Below are 8,999 nucleotides of genomic sequence, written 5' to 3'. Positions count from 1 at the left end.
AAACATCAAGAACTGCTCAGAAGGGAGCATAGGTAGAAGCAAGCTTTACTTGATATTAAAGACATCTTCTTGGATGCATTTAATCTACCTACTCCAAATGAAACAAAGCCACTTATTGAAAATTTGACTAATATAGTGGAAAAGGTAAGTGATGCAAACCTTGATACTAATGCAAAGTTTTGATTAAGTAAAAGAAAGTTTTAAAGGACTTGAAACCTATACAAAAGTAGAGTTCTAGAAACAAGCAAGAGAAAAGAAACCAAGACCAAGCATGAAACAGACCTTAGACAACAAAAAGAGGTCACAAAGGACAGTGCTGGAAAAAATAGCAAAAGTCCAGCAAAGTAATAGCAACCAACCAGCTAAGGAGTATTGATTAATTCACAACCTGGTCCACTAGAGAATGCATGGTTTTAGCAGTAGCTTTAACCTCATCTTTCCTACTAGTTTCCTCAATCTTCTTTGAATGGGCCTGAGTATGCATACTTGGTCCATGAGAATCAACCCCCAATGGAGAATCCTGGTCATTACCTACCTCATTCTTCTTCAGGAAGGTAGAAACATTTTCCACCATCTGCTTAAGCTATTTTTCCATGTTGCCCAGTCTGGATTCAATTTTTGACTCCTTCCCCTGGACACTACTAATATCCTTGTCCATAACCCTCTATTTAGCTTCCAACACAGAAATCTTATGTATCAAATTTTTAACTTCTTCAACATTTCCTATGACCTCTGAGAGCTTGTCAATATGTTGTCCTAGGGTTCTTTCCCCTCTGGATGTTTTGGAAAAAAAATCCATTTCCTTGTTTAGCAAAAACATTTTATGCTTTGAGATGCCAATGTCCTTCCGAATAGAGCTCAAGTTGCCAAACATACCTTTAGAAAACCCTAACCCACTATCACCCCCTTTAGATTTAGATCCCTGCTCATCAATATCAACATCAGAATCATCTTTAACTTTCTTAGCATTTTCATTGACCTAACATCGGACAAGCTTCCTTTTCCTCTCCAAGGAAGGCTCATCATTAGAATACATAGACACTCTCTCATCTAGAAAACCCTTAACTTTACCTTTACTACCTACCCTATTTTTGATGTAATACTAATGCAAAGTTATTAGAATGTTCTGAGAATAAATTTCAAAGTAAAATGAATGAAAATATATCTAGTGATATAGCACTTACACAAGTTGCATTGGCAACTAAGATAGATAGTTTGAAGAAGGTACTTGATAATGTTTTCTCTCTATACACCAAACTATGTAATCCTACACTCTTCACACAAGAGATAAGGAATCAAATCTTGAGTTTAGAAAGTCAAATGAATTCATCAAGAGCTAAATTGCCCATGACTCCATCTCAAATTGAGAAACACTTCAGGACCTTATTGCAAACCCATAGTCAGTTTGTAGCACTATCTGTAGATGAAGCCAACATAAGGGCTAAATGGATAAGCATCTAGATTACATTTACTCCTCACATGGAAATTTTGCACAAGGAGTTAGGCTATGCAGAAACTCTTATGAAGAAAGACCCCAATCTTTCTACATTAGATGGTCTAGTCCACCTTGCTGCCAAGATGGCCATCCAAATTAAATATTTGGAGGTGGCTTGTGACAATTGGGATATTGCTCTTAAGATTATTCTTGAGGTCCATAAATATTTTTTGTACAAACACTATCAGTGTATAACCCATTAACATCAATGTCAAAAAGGGGGAGTAAGACCATAAGAAGAGTAAGAGCAAGGAGGAGCAAGCATGGAAGTACAAGATCAAAGGGGGAGAGAGAAAAAAAAGAGCCAGAAAAGAGTATTAGTTGAGGAAAATCTACTCAACATAGGAGACATTTTGATTATAGAACAAAATAGATAAAACAACTCATGTGGAGTTATAAGATTTTTTAGGTATAATTTGTTGAAAAATAATTATATTTTAAAATTCTGTGAAGAATCCGAATAGTTATGTTATGTTATGCTCATAAGAATAAAATTAATACATTACCAAGTATTTTTGACACTCATGTCAAAGGGGGAGATTGTTGATCTCGGATTGGTTTAACTTAGTTCATGCCAAACAAATAACATTTGTCGAGCACAACATATAAGTTAGAGCATGTCAAGTCAATAGTGAGTGCTAAGTCACTCATGTGTCGAGCAGGCAATATATGTTGAGTGATTTAGGATCCAAACAAGTAGTGCATGTTGAGTCATTTAGATGCCGAGTCACAATATTGAAATCACCATATACCAAGCATCATGGACTTTAGATGCTGAGTAACATAGTTTTGTCATAGTTGTTTGTATTGGCACAAACTACTATGTAAACTATTTTTGAGCTAAATTAAAGATTAAATTACTATATTTTGGTGATAAGGATGAATCTTAAGTTGGAATCCTTGTGCATTAAATGCATTCAATTAGGTAAAGGAAAGGTTTAAGTGGCAAAATGGATGAATCACAACCGTTGCTTCATACCTGACCCTAAGTCACCTAGGTCTTCTTAAAGAGGACAAACCCTAAACTTTCTATTAGTGTGAAAGGGAATAAATGAATGATCAAGGAGAATTTTGCATGCACAAACTAGGACATTCATTGTGACAAAGGTATTATGATCTGAAATTGCATTGCAAAATTAGTTAAAGGAGAATAGAGGAAGAAAATAGTGAATAGTAGAGAGACATCTAATCAAGAAGGATCAAGTATACATTAGTTTAGAAGTGATCTGTCATCAAGAAACAAAGTGATAATCATAGGATCAACATTGAAACATTCTAATAGGTGAATTAGTTAAATCTCTTAATAGAGTAGTCCTAATAGGCTATATTGAAATCCTCTAACAAGGTGCTTACTTAATTGTGAGTTGAAGTCCTTTAACAAGCCACACTTTTAACAGGGTGTTGAAATCCTTTAACAAGGTAAGACCTAACAATCTTTGTAAGCCTTTAATAGGGTAGACCATGGTTCGTGATCAAACATTATAACCTTCATTGGATACACTTTATTACTATAGTAGTGAAGATTTGTGGGTGTCATCCCCATCCTAGTTTTACCTTCTCATTGGAGGGTTTTTAGTTAATCATATATGGTGTCATATATGTGTGAATTCTTACTTTTTTACATGCTTTATATGTACATGTTTTACATGGTATTTTAGTTTACTTATTGAATGTGTGAGATGGATGGTAACTTTTTCATTCGGTGTTAGAATGGGAAAGCCTATTTACACCTTTATAGTTGTGCACTCTGCATCAAGTGGACATGAGACATGTCCTCTTGTGACATGCTTTTTGGCTTTGTGTCTTTTGAAACAATACTTATTCAACCAAGAGAGTTATCAAAATAAATAAATGCCTTGCCCTTTAGTGTTCATTAACTTAAAATATAAAGAGCATAGATTACTAATAATTATGTTCTAAAAATAGAAAAGACATTCATAGTCAAATTTGTAAAAAATTTAATCACATTCACCATCTCTTTATATTTCCCTCAGTAGGAGAATAGAGAAGCTTCTCTTTATGTATATAGATATGTGTATATACACATACATAAACACATATATGTGTGTTTCTATGTTTGTATGTATGTATGTATGTATGTATGTATGTATAGACAATCTTCTCTTTATGTATGTGTATGTGTATATATATACGTACACATGCATATATGTGTGTGTCTATGTATGTATGTATGCATGTATAGAGAGAGAGATATTTTTTAAGGTGCTTATTACATCTTAGCACAATAGAAAAATTGATCCAGATGCAAACATATTCTAGAATCCAAATAATAAAATAATAAAACTCACTCAACCCATGCTAAGTGAGTTACCTCAAAATCCTACAAAAAAATAATGCAGACTAGGAAAAATGGGCAGAGTTTGCAAGAAATTTTACAAAGACATATCATAGCAGATATTTTTAGAAAGAAAGAAGCGATAACCCAATTAAATGGGTCTAGTTGTTGATAAGTTGGGTTGATTAAAAATTTCTATAGAATTGTCATCAAATTAAGTCCAATAAAATGAACAATCAATTGTTCCCAGCTAGCAGGATCAAATACAGTTTTCCAAGGTGATAAAATTACATATACAAATGTATGTATGTGTGTATGTGTGTATGTATGTATGTATCTATGTATGTATGCATGCATGTATGTGTATATGTATGTATGTGTATATGTAATTATGTATGTATATATGCATGTGTTGGTAAACAAATTGTTCTTTTCTTTTACTCTTTAGATGCCCAATATTTGTGAACAACTGATTACAACAATTGGGAAGTTGTTACTAAGTGACTAACTTCCCTCTAAATTATTAGGTACAACTCCCTCTTGTATTTTTAATTTGCAATGAATTATGTTTGTTCCTGACTCTAAGTGGGGTATGTTCTTAACCAAAGAATAGGAAAGGTGAACCAAGTTAGGCCTAAATAGGAACTAACTTAGGCAAGGATTTCAATCTTAGGATTAGTAAAATTTGTGAATTCACACATCTTATAAACCTGAAAAGTTTAACAATTCAGCAATGAATGTTATCTAAAATTAAATTGATATTTGTAATAGTCTAGTTCTAGGAATTGAAAAGACTAATTTGAAAGAAAAGTATGGAAAATAATTTCTCTTGAACATCCAATAAAAATACTATTATCTTTGCCTTGTCATTTTGAAACAGGGGAATAAAACTTTGTTCGTTCCTTGATTCAATTCAGACCAAAATAGAAACATAAAACTAATATGGAAATGAATGGAATAGAAAATGATTGATACAAAATACCCTCAATTTGTCTCTACAACATCAAGTATTTCACACCCAAAATTAGCCGACCTTTTATTAATATTGCATTTTAGTACATATAGGATTCTAAGATGACCGTTACAAAATGGGATAAATCATTTCATCTTCTCAAAATTGACAAATGGAAAGCCCATTGTCAGTTTTAATTCTTACATCAAAAATCTGAAAGGGTGGGATAAGTCACTTTGCCTTCTTTCCTTTTTCTAACTTTTCTTTGTCGGATTTATTGGCAACAATGATTGGGATCAATTCCTCATGTTTATGAGCATGGATGTTAGTGTATCTTAAAAGCCACTTGGAATGCTCCCTTGCTAGATCTTTAATGACACCCAACCACTCCTCTATCTCTTCTATAGCCATGTGTATACACCCACTAAGATTTTGGAGATTCAACACTCTATTCTGAGGAGTGATAGACTTATCCATCAGAGTTTCTAGATAACTAGAGAAGTACTTCTTCATCAGAGAAACTCTCACTACCCTTTTTTCTTGTCCACTATTCTAAGAATTAGTATGTAGGCCCTTCAACAACCCATAATCCTTCTCTTGATCCATTTTTACTTTGATGTATATTTCCTTTAGCTTGTCCTGTACTGCCATGATCATCTTGGCCTTAAATTGTAGGCTCTACAACCATTCAAATAGAGGCTCATCTCCCTTTGGTAGGATTTTAGCTTCTACCACTTCCTTGATCTTCATTTGAATGATCATATTTAGGAGAGAGATAAACTCTTCACTTTTTACTCTCTCAGCTAATAAGGTAAACCTATTGGTGAAGATATTGTCTTTCTTCTTCTCTAGCCTTAATACTGCATTTCCAAGTTGCTCAATAACTTCAAGTCCTTCAGACTTAAGTTTCTCACTCCACTCTACTAATTTCTTTGAAATTTTTATCTTCTTGTAATTGAGAAATGATAGCCTAGATATCTATGGCTGTAGGATCACTAGTGGGAGCAACTCCAGATATGCTTGCTAGCAGGGCAACTAGTTGCCTAATGAAATGATTAAGTCCATAGATTTTCGCTTTCATTCAGACTTTACCAAGCTTGAGGCCTTCTAACTCCTCATCAATCACCTCATTTATTGACTTCCATAGCCCCACCTTAGTGTCATGTCTAACATCTCCAAGGTCTAGAGATTGCAAAGTGAAATTGCCAATAGTCAAATCTTCAATCCTTCCCTCCTTGGTGGGTTTCAAAATCTCCATAGTCAAGTTCCCTGTATCAAGATCCCACTTGATAATTGATAGAGTCTTTTGTTTCTTGACCTTGCTCAAAGTTGATCTAGAGCAAATATCTAGAGACAAGGTTTTTTTTGTTTGGGACTCTTTCCTCTATTTGCTTGCTCTTTCTATCTAGGGTGTTTTAAAGCCATGAATCAGTACCAATTACCTTAGATGTTGTACTAAGAGTATCTACACTAAACATTTTCTTATTTATTAGAGTCAATGTCTTGGTGACTAAGAAAGGATTCTTTGGGGCCTAATAAATAAGCTTCAAAGTTTCAGAGCCCTTCTCTTTCTCTATTGGCTTCTTTGTGGCTTCATCAGATTTTGTGGACTCACTATCACTGGTCCCACCATCTCCAAGATCAACCACTTGTACTTGGGAGCTACTTGGTTGGAGTAATGAAGTGTTTATAGATGGTATAGGTATTGGAATTACAATAGGAAAGGTAAACTTATGAGAAGGTGGGGGTGAATTAGTAGTTTAAAATTGGACCCATAAAACTTTCACCACACATCCATCACATGCATTCAATAAGTAAATTGAAATAACATGTAAAATATATACATATAAATCATACAACCATGTAATCATTCACACACAATTACCCGATATGATTACCCAAAAACCCTCCAAGTGAGAAGGTAAAACTAGGGTGGGGATGACACTAACAAATCTTCACTACTGCAGTAATAAAGTGTATCCAATGAAGGTTACAATGTTTTGACCACAAAATATGATCTACCCAGTGAAAGATCTACCCTGTTAAAGGCTTACAAAGACTATTAGGTCTCACCTTGTTAGAGGATTTCAACACCTTGTTAGAAGTGAGCCTTGTTAGAGGACTTCAACTTACAACTAAGTAAGAAACTTGTTAAAGGATTTCATACAGCCTTTTAGAACTACTTTGTTAAGAGATTTGACTGAAATTTCCTATTAAAATGTCTTAGCATAGATCCTGCAATTGGCACTTGCTTTCTTGATAAAAGATCACCTATAAACAATGTCTTCTTGATCCTTCACGATCAGGTGTCTCAATGTTGTATCCTTTTCTCTATCCTTTATTCTTCTCTGACTGATTTTGTTATTCATTTTTTCTTCATAGCTTCTAAATCACCGTGAATGCTCTACATGAAAACTATCTTGTTTTCTCCTTCAATTACTTAAACATTCCATAAATAGTTTAGGGCTTTGTCCTCCTTAAGAAGACATTGGTGGCTTAGGATTAGGTATGAATCTATTGGAGTTTTGGAAAACTACTAAGCAACAAAATGCTCAATACCAAAATGATATCACTCACACAATCTAGGATTAGCCAATTCCTATTAACAATTATATGTGCAAACCATTTGGACCCAACTTCAACAACACCAAGGGTGGTTTTCTGCTCTTTAGGCTCTGCAAAACTAGGGTGGGTATACCCAGGGATCATTCAAGACTAGGAAACACTGTATGAGAATTATTTTAGTGTCATTCTGATTCTCATCTCAAATCCTCAAATACATGTATAATTCTTGACAATTTGATAAACACATCCCATATAACAGATCTGGCCAAATTTTTTCTATAGATCTACATGTGTTCTTAGCAATAGTGGCTAACTGAAGCTAAAACATTCCATGCAAACAAGTACTAGCCAACTTTGAAGATCTATAGGAAATAAAAGTAAAATTGATTATAATTTTGCATTTGAAAACCATTTATGACATATTTCTCTTCTAGCTGAATCAATTTGACCAGTGCCTAATCCATTGGGGTTCAAAGTCTACAAGAAATCTTTAGATCTAATTTGTTGCCTTACAACAAATATTATCAGCAATTCTTATCAGGATTCATCATTCAAAAATCCTTTCTACTACTGCAACAACCTTATCAAATTCATCAAAGTTTTTACTTAATCCATTGAACTAATAGCAATGATGAACATATATACAACCTAACTGGATTGCATTCAATTGCACAAGCCTTTACTCATACAATATCAAGATAACCAAGTAATCACAAGGAGACAAAATTCAGCAAGAACTGATATGGGGACAGCTCATAATTTGCATTCATTTTCTTTGAAAATTGTATACATTTGCAGTAAACTCAGAATGACCTTAAGAAGAAACATAGAGATCATTCTATATTCATATATTCTCAAGAACTAACAGAGAAAATACATCACAAACCTGCTCAAATATTGGACTGAGAACAAACTAAGTATATCACCTAGAAACAATAGAAATTAGACCCTTTCTCTAGCCCTAGAATCTCACTTATATAGAGTGAGATGCAACAAGCTTTAGGCTAAGAGAAAATGATAGGTGTCCTTTACAAGAAATATTTACATACACCTATCACAAAAGACAAAATTGCGAGTAACAGAAGATGTCCAAATCAAAACATTCCTTTTGGTGGGTCAGCTTCTGTCACATCTTCTAATGTTGCTGAGTTGGTTGTTGTTTTGATCCCTCTTTGCATGCAACTACCAAGCTAGCCAATGATGAAGATTGTTTTGATGATTGCACATTAATCTCCACCTATGGGTTTTCACTGTCTTTATCCTATATGGTGGGATTAACTTCTACTTTTTTCTCTTCTTCGGTTGTATCAGCATCTTGTGGGCTCGGGCCTACAACTGAAGGTGGCTGATTATTCTTGTCTTCTTCTTCTAGTTGGGCTTGTGTAGTGACGGTGTCAATGATTTGGATCTACTCACCCTACACCTCATCACTATTAGTTTCATCTTCATCAAACTATTCACCAAGAGCTATTTCTACCATCCACTTGTCAAATAGTGTGTCATCTGGCCAACTGAATTGCAAATATCCCTCTGTCTTTTTAATATATACTCAGCCTCATTATCAATATCAACAAATTCCTATTTTAAAGAATCAAAGAATATATGGGCCTTCACCATTTCTTTCATTGTGGTAGCCCACCATGCATGCCCTATTTCATTTACAATTCTATTCATCCTTAAACAAAAAATAT

Source organism: Cupressus sempervirens, chromosome 5, assembly GCF_028749045.1.
Source record: "Cupressus sempervirens isolate cs-2001-9-10 chromosome 5, ASM2874904v1, whole genome shotgun sequence".
Lineage (NCBI taxonomy): Eukaryota > Viridiplantae > Streptophyta > Pinopsida > Cupressales > Cupressaceae > Cupressus > Cupressus sempervirens.
The sequence above is the reverse complement of the archived record's forward strand: the minus strand, read 5'-3'. Positions refer to the sequence as shown.